The sequence below is a fragment of the Etheostoma spectabile genome, chromosome 2, assembly GCF_008692095.1.
Source record: "Etheostoma spectabile isolate EspeVRDwgs_2016 chromosome 2, UIUC_Espe_1.0, whole genome shotgun sequence".
Taxonomy (NCBI): Eukaryota; Metazoa; Chordata; class Actinopteri; order Perciformes; family Percidae; genus Etheostoma; species Etheostoma spectabile.
In genome coordinates this window covers 11,970,147-11,985,251 of record NC_045734.1, presented here as the reverse complement: position 1 = coordinate 11,985,251, position 15,105 = coordinate 11,970,147, and positions in this window count along the sequence as shown.

Sequence of the window (15,105 nt, the reverse complement as noted above, 5' to 3'; positions counted from 1 at the left end):
GTTCAGTACCCCATCATCATGGCAGTTATGGATGCAGCAATACTCATCAACATCACAGCACACAAACAATAGAACATTATAGTATACATATACATACATTGCATACATTATACGGTAAAAATGCAAACTAATTAATCAATACAGACCCTGCAAATAAACTGTATTGTAATGCAAACTCACTGTCATTATCTATGTTTTGGCAGAACGATTTATACTTTTGGAGTTTAACAAGCAGTGTATAAACAACTCATATGAAGAACTCATAACTTGTGTACAGACAGTTAATTAGTACTTGACAACACAACAAGGTTGTAAACACACAGTATATCATGACGTTAGATCACACATATTTACAATGTGTTGTAAAACATTTATTAACTGGCTATATAAATCTGTCACAGGTGGGTTTAAAACGTGTACAAATGCATGTGTTGACATATTCTGTGCTTACAACTACGTTGTATGTTATTTGGCATTCCTTATCTGTTTATACAGTTATTGATGCTTATATGCACGTAATGCACTTCAAAAATGTTCTTACGTCTGCTTCCAACTATATTATAATATATTATGAGCCATATACTAATTGAGCATATGCTGCTTACAAACACTGAGTAGGTGGGTGATTAAAATAATGTGCTGTTGCTATTGGTAACCACTTTCCAAATCGGCTTATTTTATTTAGGATTTATAAGTTGTACATTGTATTTGTATTGTATTATACAATTGTATTAAGTATTGGGGCTGTTCAGTCATCAGGAAGTTTACGAGAGTTTACAGATCGTCATATGCAAAATGTACTCCACCTGTGAGAGAAGTTCAATCTTTGTTTTTATCTTTTACTTTGAATACCTGTGTGTGTGTGTGTGTGTGTGTGTGTGTGTGTGTGTGTGTGTGTGTGTGTGTGTGTGTGTGTGTGTGTGTGTGTGTGTGTGTGTGTGTGTGTGTGTGTGTGTGATATTACATTTCATACATTTCTTGATTATATGAATTCATCCTATTCTGTCAGCAGATTTGGCCCACGACGCAACAGGCTTATTTCTTGGAGCACGTGAAGTCTCGGGCCACAGCTGAAAGCAGCCCATCCCAGTGTGGAAGTTTGTTAAAGTGAACAGGGTAATGAATTTTAAACTGCTATAGTAACAGCTCTTAGACATGTGGTTTTAGTGTGTGAGCATGGGTGAGTGGGTGGGCGTGTGTGTGTGTGCGGTTGGGATTTGCAGTTGTGTCTGTGTCTATGTATTTTCTATAAATGTAGGGGATATGTGCATTAATGGGGGTGGGGGTTGGGAGTCAGCCTCTGTGTACGTGTGAGTGTATGTGCTGAGGATAAAGACCTAGCAAACCAGCCTGGCTTAGTTGACAGGTGACAAGGGTTGTTTTGAATAGGGATTTTGTAATACCAACAGTGAGGAAAAAGCCGGGGTACCAAGGGACTTCTGAAAAGAGAGAAAGAGAACTTTTCTTCTTGCAGTGACGGAAGAGAGAAAGGGCCATGAAGGCTTCTAGGGACTTAGGGATCCCACTAATCAAACTGCTCCACCGTCTAGCGCACTCATTTTTATTCAAAACGTAGAAATGCTAAATCATTCCAATCGGATTGATCCCTGTGTCAGTGCCTGTGTGGTATTTTCATTCTCTTCTTTTTGCCGTGTCCTCAACTTTGACATATCAGTCAAGCAAGGACAGAACATTTACAAATAGTACTGATCCAGAGCCAGCCTAATGGTTAAGAAGTGGCATTTTAAATGTTGTTTGTAAATTTGCATAAATTAACAGGCCCCCTTGAAATGAACCGCTCCAAATCGCTTTGTCTACAGTCTTAATATAATATTCTGTGTGTTATTTCTCAAAAGTACTGTAACATCGTATGTGACATGAAAGAGTGAAGAGAGACAAAAGAGTACTGTGTGTGGATAAGGGTGTGTAACTACACATAGGCAAAAATAAACCATTGTATGTAAAGTAATTAAAAAAAGGTAATATTCGATTTTAACTGCTTGATACTTAATAACACTTACTACACTCATATAATGGTAAATTTCAACTGCTACCCCTGTTTACACACCAACTGACCCACCCAGTGATAATATTAGCACTTTATTTGTTTTCTCTTAAACTGGTAGTTTAAACAATTCACTTGACATTTCAACCACTGTTACCGTTTACACACCAACTGACACTTTAACTATGACGGTATAACTATACAACTATATAACAGTGGACACACTTATCATATCTTTAGGGCGTTAAGAGAAAATGCAATAGCTTTCATTGCTACACCTCAACTGATGATTTAAGTACTTTAATCTCACACATTATCTTTTGGGGGGCTTTTCCACCTTTAATGGACAGGTCAGCTAGATGAGAAAGGAGAGAGAAAGGGGGAAGACATGCAGGAAATTGTCACAGGTCGGACTTGGACCCTGGACCTCTGCGTCAAGGAATTAACCTCTATGTATATATGCGCCTGCTCTACCAACTGAGCCAACCTGGCCACCTCGCACTTTTTTGACGGTTCAACTGCTTTCAGCCTCTACACCAACTGAGACTTCAATTAGGTTTTACTCTTCACCAGACATTTTAACCATTGTCTCTGATTACATATCAAAAGTGCTCACACTATCTCTGCTACATGTTAACTGATAATTAAACTGCTTTCATCTTCCCCACTTCAACAGAGACTTCAAACCCTTTCAGTGCTTCAACTCAAACTACAACTTTTACACATCTCACATGCAAACAATTAACATTTTACGCAAGTGTTTGCACGCACAGTTTTCAGCGTAAGAGTCCACTCTTACATTTTACCCAGTAATTAATAGAATAGAAATAATTTGATAAAATTCCTTTATTGTCATTGCATCATACATACAGTGAGATTCAGGTGCACTACCTGAGACGGTGCTCAAAATGTAAATTTTTCTAGTGAAATATTTTCTTGAAAAATGCTCAAGACATAATAACTGCCTACACTCATAAACAAACTATTCATGCCATAATTTATAGTTTTTTGTAGTCTTTTTTAATTAACTCAAACATCAATCAGTTTAGTTTAACTTGCAATTATAGAAATTGCAAATTGCACTTGGAAAATGTTTTTTTTTATTTGTCTGTCTTCTTTTCTCTTATCTTAATGTGTGTGTGTGTGTGGTGTCCGCACACGTGCATGTGCTGATGGCTGTAGGAGAGATGGGGGGGGGGGGGGGTTTGCGTGAATGTGTGGCATTTGGGAGGCATAATATCTGCATGATTAATCTCAGTGGGTGGTGCTCACATGTTGTTTTGAGTCCTGCAACCTTTTTCTACTATATAGTTACTATATATCTATCTAGAGTATGTCTTCTGTGACTCTGAAGGAACTTTGTCAAATCTGAGACATCTGGGTCAGAGTTGTAGGCTTGGGCATTACAAACGGACTTTTAAAATTTGAAAGGTTACCAGGGAGGGTTTATAAAAATGCGGGTTGCTTTTTGGGAAATTTCCATATCTTGACTCATAGGATTACAAGTCAACATATCTTATCTACTTATTTTGTCTCTTGTGATGCGGGACTAACGCTTCATCTCTCTAATAAATTGGGATATCTCTATGGTGTGTGTGTGTGTGTGTGCGTGCGTGCGTGCGTGCGTGCGTGCGTGCGTGTGCATGCATGCATTTAATTGCATGCATGCATTACATTTAATTGTCTGTTGTATGTAAATGATGTAGATATCCATGTTTAAAATTCAGCTACTATTAATTTACGTGTGTATGTGTGTGTGTGTGTGTGTGTGTGTGTGTGTGTGTGTGTGTGTGTGTGTGTGTGTGTGTGTGTGTGTGTGTGTGTGTGTGTGTGTGTGTGTGTGTGTGTGTGTGTGTGCTTTTGTGTGGCAGGCACAAACAGGCACATTTTGAATGAGCACTGTACCTGTAAATTCTAATGTTAAATTACTTGCATTCAACTCCCTGTGAGTTTGATGCAGGAGTTACTCAACACTAACCGCCATATCTACATGTAGGCATACATTTACCTTTTAATCTACTGTATCTTATTCTTTATGCTTGTTTTTTTCACACTAAGCAAGCTTCTCCATACTAACAACACCTACTAATATTAAGTAAGCGCTGTTGTTGACATGACCTGAGCTCAGTGTTGAAAATAGTTCACCTAATGCATGCTGGGATATTCTCTGATATATTCACTTTTATATGGCTAGTTGTAGTTTTGCTTATATAACAGTAATGTACTTGCACTTACTACTAGTTGTCTGGAGTTTGCACCTTCAGGGCTAAAAGCACTTTATTGGAAGTTGCTTTGGATAAAAGCGTCAGCTAAATGACATGTAATGTAATAAATATGAAGCTCAATAAATTAATCACATAAAGAAATGTAAATGTTTACATAAAACACATGCAGTACATACACTGTAGGTAAGACTAACTAATGCATAATTACTCTGTTCATAATAGCAATCTACATGATAATTACATTTTACTTTAACCTTTTATGTTTTGTTGACTTTGGCTTCATAGATTCCCACTGCTGTATATGTTAAAATAATGGTTATTGCAAAATCAACCATTTGTAATTCCTTGCCTGTACTTCTGATCTTTTTAAAACCTAATATTTAATAGGGTTAGTTTTAACATAAACTGGGTTTCTTTTGTAAAATGATATTGCAAAATGATATACTTTTTTGACAAACCAGCATGTCAGACAAAGAACTGTACAGTATGTTATCTTACAAATTGACGTTCCTGTATTTCTACGCTCTGCTACACCTCTTATGAACTATTATTAAACTACAACACAAATCCTAATAGAGTTAGTTGGGATTGGTGAGATGTTATACTGTGCACTATCAACACCAGTCACACATATAGAGCATATAAAGATCAATTATTTTTCACCATATTTTATATCTGGGTACCCCAAACAGAAGCATGGCATCATTTTCTGTAGCAGACTTGTCATCACTTCAAAATCATGTTTATAGGTAAGCCAACTAGCACATTTCAACAACAAGGTAATTCAAAGTGCTTTACGTAAATCATTAAAGAGCAATCAAAAACAATTAAAACAGTAATTATAGAGAATAGAAAATAAAAACAATCTAAAATAGAATAAGACAGGTGTAAAATATAGTACGTTTTTGAGATGTCAGAATGGACAATTATTGCATGAGTTGCAACATACAATCTAATCTGTTGGTTTTGCAAAAACATGCTTGTTATTGAATTAATTATTCAGTTGATGCACATCATTTCTTTACATAATGTTATTAGTTCATAAACACTTCAGTATGCACAGTTCTTACACTCTGAGTGGGTTCCCCTCTGTAACTGGACTAACATCAGAGTGGATTAAAGGCTGCAGTAAACAGAGAAATTGGTAATTGTATTTAAAAGAAACAAGTTTTTAGGGTTAAACACCCTGCTGTGACCCAGCCTGTCCAACAGAAAACATTTACCCAGGCAAACAGTGGCCTCTCCCCCACCTCCACCCCCACCCAACACACCCACTATAGTAGCCTGTAGCACCCCCCCAGGAATGAAAAGAGGAGCACTGACTCAACTCTGATCCTCTCCACCACTGTCCAAGATTAAATCATGAAATCATTTAGTGTTTGTGTGGTCTACCCTGGCTGTGAGGAGAAAGGATGGACCGGTTAGAGAGAGAGAGGAGGGATCCAGCTTGAGTCAGTGTGGGAACCACATAGGGAGAAATCCCTGGCTGATCCTGGCCAAGACACTTTGTTTTTCTCCCCTCCGCTCCCACCCCTTCCCTCCCTCTCTTTCTCTCCATCCATTTTTGGGTTTTCATTTTTATTCATAGGGTGATCGGGGTGGAGGGAAGGGTGTCAAGAAAGTAGGGGGCAGTGTGTGTGTGTGTGTGTGTGTGTGTGTGTGTGTGTGTGTGTGTGTGTGTGTGTGTGTGTGTGTGTGTGTGTGTGTGTGTGTGTGTGTGTGTGTTGGTCGCCTGATGCCAGTGGATATAGGTACAGGCCTCAGACCAGTCCTGCCAACAATAGGGCAGTGTTGTTTGGGTAGTTGCGTCCAGAACTCTTGGACATTCTTCCCATGTCAGTATAATCACTACTGGGAGGTAGCTCCATTACGGATTACCATATCATTAATAGTATCCATGACTTTTGTTCAAAGGCTACTTGTGTAATGTTGCCTTGTGGATGACGGCTAATCCGCTGAGCTGCAGCTGTAGGAAAGAAGAGGGGTAGATCCCACCATCAGTCTCTCGCTGCCTCTCACACAGACACACACACACACACATACTCACTACTCCACACATGCTAACACATATAGAGGCATCTCTCTGTCCAGGCCCACGGGGATCAGGCCCCTGAAAGACAGATACAAACAACAGTCAAATACAAAGTTCCCCCCGTAAAGAAAAAGAAACATCCATTCTACACTTCCCAACTGATCCCCTCCTAAAAGCCAAAGACCAACCCCCTGCCTCCCCTCTTTCTCTTCCCTTCTCCTCCCCTGTCCCTGAGTTGGCTCTCGTCCTCCCATTAAAGCCCCTCACTCTTTAGCGCAGCCCTCCTCTCAGATGGTGGGCCAGATTAGGAGGGGAACAATAACAGTTTTCAATGTAAAATGTGCATCTTGTTAGTCCTTTTTCTCTTTTCTACTATCTTATGATGGGGAGAGAAAAGGAGAAGCATTAGCGGCCATTCAGAAAGTTATCTGTGGGTGTCTTCTCCTCACAAATGCTGGCTTGTTTTGTGGCAGTTTTTAATCCTCCTATTTCGCAGTCTACCTCTGGATTTTAGCAGAGAATACACAACCGAATCCTACAGACCAGGGTTTCCGTTGGCATTTTAGATTAGCATTCAGTAGATACAAAGTTTTTAAGGGAATTATCTTTATGCATTTTCTTGCCGACACTTTTATGGAATGAAAAGGGAAACTTCTTGGCACTGTCATTATTGTGTAACTATACACGTTTCGAATTTGTTCTTAATTTATGAAGATTTGATGATAAAAATGATACAGATATCTTGGGAGAAAGCAGCATCACTTAGATGCAATAATATGTTCGGGAAATCAAGCATTTGGCATGAGACTGATAATGTAATTGGAGCCTCTTTAAATGTCCTATTTATTACACAGAGCAGAGGGAGAGTGTCTGCAAATAGTGACATGGTAATATCTCTATTTACATAATGTATGTTTACCCTACAGTTTAAATTTATTCAGAACGTTGCTGTATTGTCTTTACAAGGCAAAGGTACATAAATCATGTACTTTCGTTCTGAATAGTGACATTGAAGAGTTTTGTTTTTTTTTACATTAATGTTTAATACCAAACAACGTAAAATCTGTTCAGATATTCACAGAAGCCGTTTGTTTGATCGGTGTTTGAATGGATCCCTGCCTCGCCTCAGGAAGCTTAAGAGTAACCCCCGATGTTGGCATGCTGTTAGGGCAGAGCTGCCAACACTGAGTGCGGCAGATAGGTCTGAATAATGCACTCTCAAGCCCTTGTTTGTTTTCCTAATAGGTATTAATGTTGGGTATAAAAAATGCTCTTTTTGTGTGTATGTTGGCTCTGTGCTCATAACGGGAGATGAAAGGGGTCAGCAGGACTGACCTTTTGCAGCAATGTCAGATAAACCTATTAAAACGACAATAATAACAATAATGATAATGATAATAATAATAATAATAATAATAAATATTAACTCACTTTCTTTTTGAAAGCGATTTTGAGTCCCTGAAAAGCGCCATGAAAATTAAATGTATTATTATTATAATTATAATTATTATTATAAATAATAAAAATATTCCTGTCTAAAGCTTTCTTTTGCATCTAATGGTCTCACTGAATGGTTTTAAAATATTTAATTTGCTGATAGAGGATGAGATTGGGTAAAAAAACTATTAAACTGACCTTTAAATTTAGAATATTTTGTTATACTACTGTTCCCAAGGTTATGAATAATCTTTACTATTCACTATCTATAAAAAAAAATATGATCACTGAGAACAATAAGCATTAACAATGCAAATGTATGACAACATTAATTTAAATGATGGTTCATATTATTATGAACTTTTCATCAGCTGTTGGTCCTGTTGGAAAAAATGCAACCAAAATGAATGTACTATTTTTAAATATGGTGTTAGAAATAAACTTTATTTAATTTTAGTTGTAGAAAAAATAAACCACAAAAGACATTATTTGATAATTACATTGGATTCCTGTGCACGGTAAAAATAAAGCTACTGAAATTATTTTTTTTCACATACATGTTGACAAACTGCACGAACAAAACAGATACAGCATATGTAATATTTTTTTTTCCTTCCATTTTAGTGAAAGTTATATGCGACTTGTTTAACTTTGTTAACTGCACCACAACATTTAACTTGAAAAACAAACTGTTCTGACATCCACATACTGTGCTCAGGGATTGAAACAGGGTATAGATAAGTTAAGTCTCTTTTCATAATTAGCACAATTCAGAGTCACGAGTGCTCCCTGGTGGCCTAGTGGTTTAAGACTGGCCATGTCATCACAATGTCTCCAGTCTGAGTCCGGGTGAGGACATTTGTTGCATGTCATCCTCCCTCTCTCTGCTCATGTCCTTTCACCTTTCTACTGCTCTAAACATAAAGTTAACAAAGACATAACAATAAAAAAATAATAAAAACATTTCATAATAATGGCAAACTGTCTCAGCAGCACACACAAACTCTCACAAGCAGAGCTTGGTTTTTATGATTTCTGCCTTTAACAGTCGTGTACATACTATAAAACACTCTCACACTTATGAGAAGATAGTAAAATATGTATATATAAACATACAATATATTTCAAATGATCTATCAAAATCCCTGGTTGTTCTGGCAGCTCGGTCTGTCTCATTTGATAAGTGACTTGTACTGTTTCAAACTGATTTACTGCCTCATGTGGCTGTTGATCCATAGCCTGTGTTGTGCTGCATCATGTTCTTGGTGTCGGACATGGGTGCCCTGCTGTGAAGGTCACAGTGAGGTCACTGAGGGTATGACCGCTTCGCCCACCACCACGATGACCACTGACAAAAAACACCAATCAGACTGTTTAAACACTGTAAAACCAAAAGGAAACACTCAATTTACAATATTGTTTCTTATTTTGAAAACCGTGTGTCTCTTCTCGGTGTGTGGATTTCTTTAGTTCTGCTTTATCCTCATTTTCACAAAAAAAAAAGAAGCTCTTTTAATTAAAAGCTTTCAAGTAAAACCATTCTGTCACCGCATGCAGTCAATTGAGATGAAGTCTGAGACACTCACTGGCTGCCAATCTAATTTCTGCTTTGTCTTTTTCTGGATTGGTTACTCAGATCGTGACCTCAAAGGGTGACCTCAGAGGGTGACCTGTGGCGCCCCGGGGTCCCCCCTTGCTGGCCCTACGCTGGCCCCGAACACAGCTAAATACAGAGGAGCGTCCGGACAAAAGGGCAAACATACCATGCTCGCCCCTCATAAGTCCAGCCAAGCGCACAGGGAGCACATTAGGACCTCTGGGTTTTATTTACCCTTTCTTTTTGGCCCTGCAAAGAGTTGACTGGGGCGTCAAGTTTGTCAGGTGCCTCAGCTGTGACCGTCTGACCACATCACACACACGGCCTTTCACGTTCCCAATGAGCTTCATGTTGCATTCTCCTGATTCACGGTGTCGGATTCCATATTCTCCGTTCGCCACTGAAGCGTTATGTTTGAGAAAGATTTTTGGCAGGAATAAACCAGCTTCAGTACAACCTAAAGGCTTCTTCATAGAAACCTTCACACGTGAATGCAGCCTCACAAGCACGAGAGTGATTGAAGCTGAAAGGACGGCTCTTCTCATTGAATCCAAAGATAAGAATTCCTGTGCTGCTGGAGATCTTGAGCTCTACTTGCGGAATAGAGGAGAAAGAGGGAAGTTAAGTGTGTGATGCTGGCAAATAAGAAGTGAGGTGATGACAGACACAAGAGCGCTTTACAACTCAACAGGATAATTGAATTATTTCCATTTTGAAGTAAAGATAAAAGCTTTGCTTCTAGTAAAGTCTTAGTAAAATCCCAGAACAAACCCTTGTTATATATCATTTAAGGTTAACCCAAATTACAATTTCACTTACTCTGGTGGTATCCAGCCATGCTGATAGTTTTGCTTTTATCTGGTTACTTTACTAAAGTAAAAGACATTTATTAGTGCATTACTCTAACAGATATTAGCATGTTAAGTGTTATAGGTCATCTTGTCAAAGAGTTATACTATGTTGGGTGGGGTTAGTCTTTAATAAGGCATCCTATTTTGAAAGCTCATCGTAATATTGTATCTGTGAAGTAACTAGTAACTACAGCCGACAAATAAATGTGAAATCAAACTGTACTGATGCAAATGTATTTAGTTATTTCTCCACCATTTTCAATTTCTTACATTTAAAAACAATCTCTTTCCGGTGAGAATGTCTCCCCTTATCCACAGATTTGGGCTGTCAACTATTTTCATTTGATAGTGGCTCTTTACTAAAAAGTAGTTCCAATAACAATTTTGTTGCTCCTTAACCTGGAGACATTTTGGGTTTCTATTTGGGCAGTCTAAGCCAAAGAAGGTTACATTAAGAACTTTTATCTTTAATTTTGTGTCCACTAAATTAATACCAGTTCTCAAACAGCAGGATTTTTTTGAGAAGAACAGGAAATGTATGGGTTAAGATCAGCTGCAGATTGGCTTGTATGATTATCCATTAACATCTAGAAATGGAAAAGATTGTAATACTGTGTTTAAAAAAAATTAGGTAGATCTTAACCCATCGACGGGTTGAAATAAAAAATTGTAAAGAATATTTTGAAGAGTTAATTGTAATATGATTTGTATATATTCATGACTGGTGTGGTAGGCATCACCCTGATGAAGGCCAGTAAGCCTACATCGGCCGGTGATTGAAGCTTGGTAAACTGTAGAGAAGTCAGAGCCTTGACATCCAAACAAAAGCAAAATGTTGCAAAAAAATTAGGAATGGCATCGCTAATGATTACGTTTCTGAAGGAATGCAAAATAATGTAAATATCTTTATTAAGGGTTCTTTAATTTAACATATTCTTGCAAATATGAATAATTTATTGATGTTGTCCAACTTAATGCCATTAGTCTTTAACAAAAAGGCCTTAAATCATGAATTATGCCTCTCTTTTGGAGACGTCTTGTGAAATTACTCACATGGTGTTATTGTTATATTTGCCTCCTCTTTACACATACTCCCTTTATAAACGCACACAGGAACTGGAATGTATGGTACTCTTTGTCTAACTACCATGCAAAATTACCTGATTTATCTCGAGCACTTTCCGATGTCACACTGTCTGTGCTCGTGACAAAAGTGTCCCTTGTTGTGGCACACCAGATAACCAAACCCACCCTTGTGGAACTCACAGCACCAGATCTAAAACACGCTCTCTCAACCTTTTGTCCCCCCAAAAACAAAGAACTGCACTTTCTCTTGGCAAATGATGCCTTAATTGTGCAAGTTAACAAGCTTGCTCTTTTTTTTCCCATGAATAACAAAGAGTTTGCTCCCAGTTTTTTTCTTTTTGTTTGTTGTTGTTGTTTTTTCTGTAGTGTGTTGTTGCACGCTTGTTGGACTGTTCCCATGCTGCTCTCTCTGCCTCCATATTTCTAAGTCCACAGATGTCTGTGTGCTCTACACGAGAAAATGAAACAAAACAAGAAGAAGACAAAGATCAAGCAACACGTGGGTATGACTGCAACGATGGTCCCCAGTGGGATATTATGTACAGTATTCATTATGTCTTCATTTATATCAGAGATGTCTTTGACCCTTCTTCTGTTCTTTCTCCTTTAAGACACTGCTCCTTTTATCACTCTATTCATTTTTGGCTCAAATATCTCAGTTCTAAATGGAGGTAGTGTTGAATGGGACATCTCCACAGATTTGCATAATCTGATGCCATTGCGGGTGAGCACATAGAGGGTTGTGCCAAGTGCAAGAAGGTGAAGCCCTCATTCTTTGGCAGGGGTAAGGGACAACAGTGAAAAAGCAATTTAGTCAGATTTCATAACTGATATGTTGGGCCTAACAAGAAATTTGCCATGAACATTATGATTTTACATTCATTTTTTGTGTTTATCTCTAGAAACATACCTTTCTCCAAAAACCAAATCATCACATCAAATGTCACTTTTTACACTCTTTGTGAGCTCATTGATGTGCTCTCACCAGAATCCCTCCCAGACAATCAGACGGCATTGATATGTGCTGTGTTCTTTTCTCCTAACAGACTCCATTCATGTCTGCTCTCTTCTTACAGTGGCCGTCATTCTTCACACATCGCTGGTGCCAAGGCAGAAGGATGGCTGCCTCTCTCTGATGGGAAACTGTTGCTCATGTGCTCTGGGTTGGCTGCCAAGTTTTGGCATTATTGGTAAAGGAGGGGGGGGGTTACAGAAAGGAGGCCCTTTAAACCCTTGTGAGATACTGGTATTTGTTGTGGGAATGATCTTCATCCCTTTCCCCCCTTTTCTTAACACTCCCTCTATCTCTCACTGCTTCTGTCTCCCGCTCCCCCTCCCCCCCCCACCCCGCTCTATGTCTCTGTCTTTTCATGCTGGGGATCAGACAACCATCCTGAGGTGAGCTGTCAGAGATCCGATGCCACTGGAGGACTTTGATTACCAACCATCACTGACTGTTGGATTTCTCACAGCTTGTGAACTTCTTCTTTGGCTTTGCTCCCAAAGCTCAACTGTACCCCTTCTTCTTCACATACACACACACACACACATGAGCAACACAAACACATTACACCATGGTAAAGGAAAAGACAGTTGCTGTTAGCTTAGCTAATCGTCTAAGCCTGGCTTCGATGCTTATGCGGGTGCAAAAATCAAAACAGGAGATTTCAGACACTTATAGGGCACTTATAGGTCCCTCTTTGTGGGACAGCAGCTAACCTATTGGGCGTGTGACCCCTTAAAGGACTAGTTTGTAATGTAGTTGGTCGAGGTGGCGCCAACACCAATGATTATATATACTGCTGGGTCACTTAATCTGTAAAAAAAAAAAAAGCATCATATATTATAGACTGATTATATGTTTTGTTGGTTAACTGCCTAATAAACTTATACATATTGTGAAGTAAAAAGTACAATACTTTGCCTCTCAAATCTAGAGCATAAAATATGAAAGTAAATACAAAGATTAAACACACAACACAACAAAACAACTATTTATTGTTTAAAAAAAGGTTACATATACATAACTCATAATTTATTATTAGATACAGATTATAAGACTTATTTCCATCATCGTCTCTTTTTCCACACAGTGATGAAACTCTGATGGCCTTCCTCACATTAAGTATAGACTTTCAGTGTGAATCTCATTTTCCTTTGACATTCAGTGATGAATAGTTTTTCTAAAGAGTGGATTGTTAATGTTCAGCATGTGATATTAATGCGAAAGATAAACATACTCAAAGTGAAGCTTTACCACTGCGGCTCAGTTTACATGACAATAAATAGTCCTTTTTTTATCCATGCTCATTTTATTATTATTCATGTGATGTGCTGCAGTTAAATCTTTCTCATCTGGCTGAACATGAGTCTTTTTCCCTATTTAGAGTCAGGATTTAAACCAATATTGGAGCTGTAGGGATCCAAGTATTTCCTCAAAGCCTTTTCTCTTTTATGGTATTGTCACTTTTCCATCTGCGTGGACACTTGTCTTTCATTGCTTTTATTTGGTCTCTTGTTGCTTGTCTTTTTGGTCAGGGGCTGGTTAATGTGGGTTTATCCAACCATCCAGGCGATTAATGTGAGCTTATCCTTGCATCTGTACCCATCTACCCTGAAACGATTCTTCTGTCCATCATATCTGTCCATAGGTGTCAGCATACACATGCACCTTCAGCACACCTTGCTTGGTGTCTTATAGGAAGGTAAGGTATTATGGCCTACGTTGACACAACAGAAAGGTATGTGTAATGATTCTGAGTTATTTGTGTAAACATGTCATGTGACGTCTGCTTCTTAAAGGAAAAGTGGAAGAACAAGAGTTTTCTGTAACCCTTTCAGAGAGAAACTTTAATTTCATGGTGTTGATTATTTTTCTTCGCAATCACTCAAGGATGAAGCACAAGAGACGCAGAGATTGTTCCCCTTTCAGATGCACCACAATGGGGCTCCTTGGTTAAAATAAAACACAAGCAGTCCCCCCCCCCCTCCCCCCACTCCCTTTTTTAACTTCTCCAACACAACTTACTTAAAGAAAGACAGAAGGAACCTGGAAGCAGTTTAATGCATTCAGAGAAACTGTGGTCACATATAGAAGATACAAGCTTGGCAAAAACAATTGTGTTTTTTATCAGAGTAATTTCTTATTCTGTGGGCAAGGCAAAAGGCCCTGACAGTAACTTTACCAATATGGCTTTCCTTTAGAGAGTGAGAGAAAAGTTTAAATGGCTTAGGAGTCACTGTTAAAACAGTTTTGTTGGGCGCCCGGATAACTCAGTTGGTAGAGCGGGCACCCATATAAAGAGGTTTACTCCTCGACATAGCAGGCCTGGGTGACTCTTACCTGCGGCCCTTTGTTGCATGTCATTCCCCCTCTCTCTCCTTTCACTTTTTCAGCTGTCCTGTCATTAAAGGCATAAAATGCCCAAAAAAGAATCTTACAAAAAAGAATCGCACAGATTTCTTTCCTGTTAATAAAATTGTTCAGGGCAATGTGATACAGCTATTAATGACTGAAGAACACATTTTACATAAAAGATAAAAATAAAAAATAAGTGCCATAACATCCTTCTTTACTCATGATGAATAATCAACCTCATTTCCCTAAACAGATAGCAATAGTCAAACTTGGCTAGTTCAGAAGGAAAAACACTTTTGTCAACACATCACAGTTGCGTTGGTTTCCTTCATTATGTAACTATGGGCCTTGTATGAAAATCTTTATTGACTTACTTTTCCTTATAAGGTTACATTTTGTTTTTTGCATTTAATCACAGATTTTAATGTTGAGGAAGGGGGAGTGTTGAGTGAGTCAATAGCTTTGTTAACTGCTGTTTGTTTAAGTCAGGAGCGGGTGGCCCAGTGGGAATCTG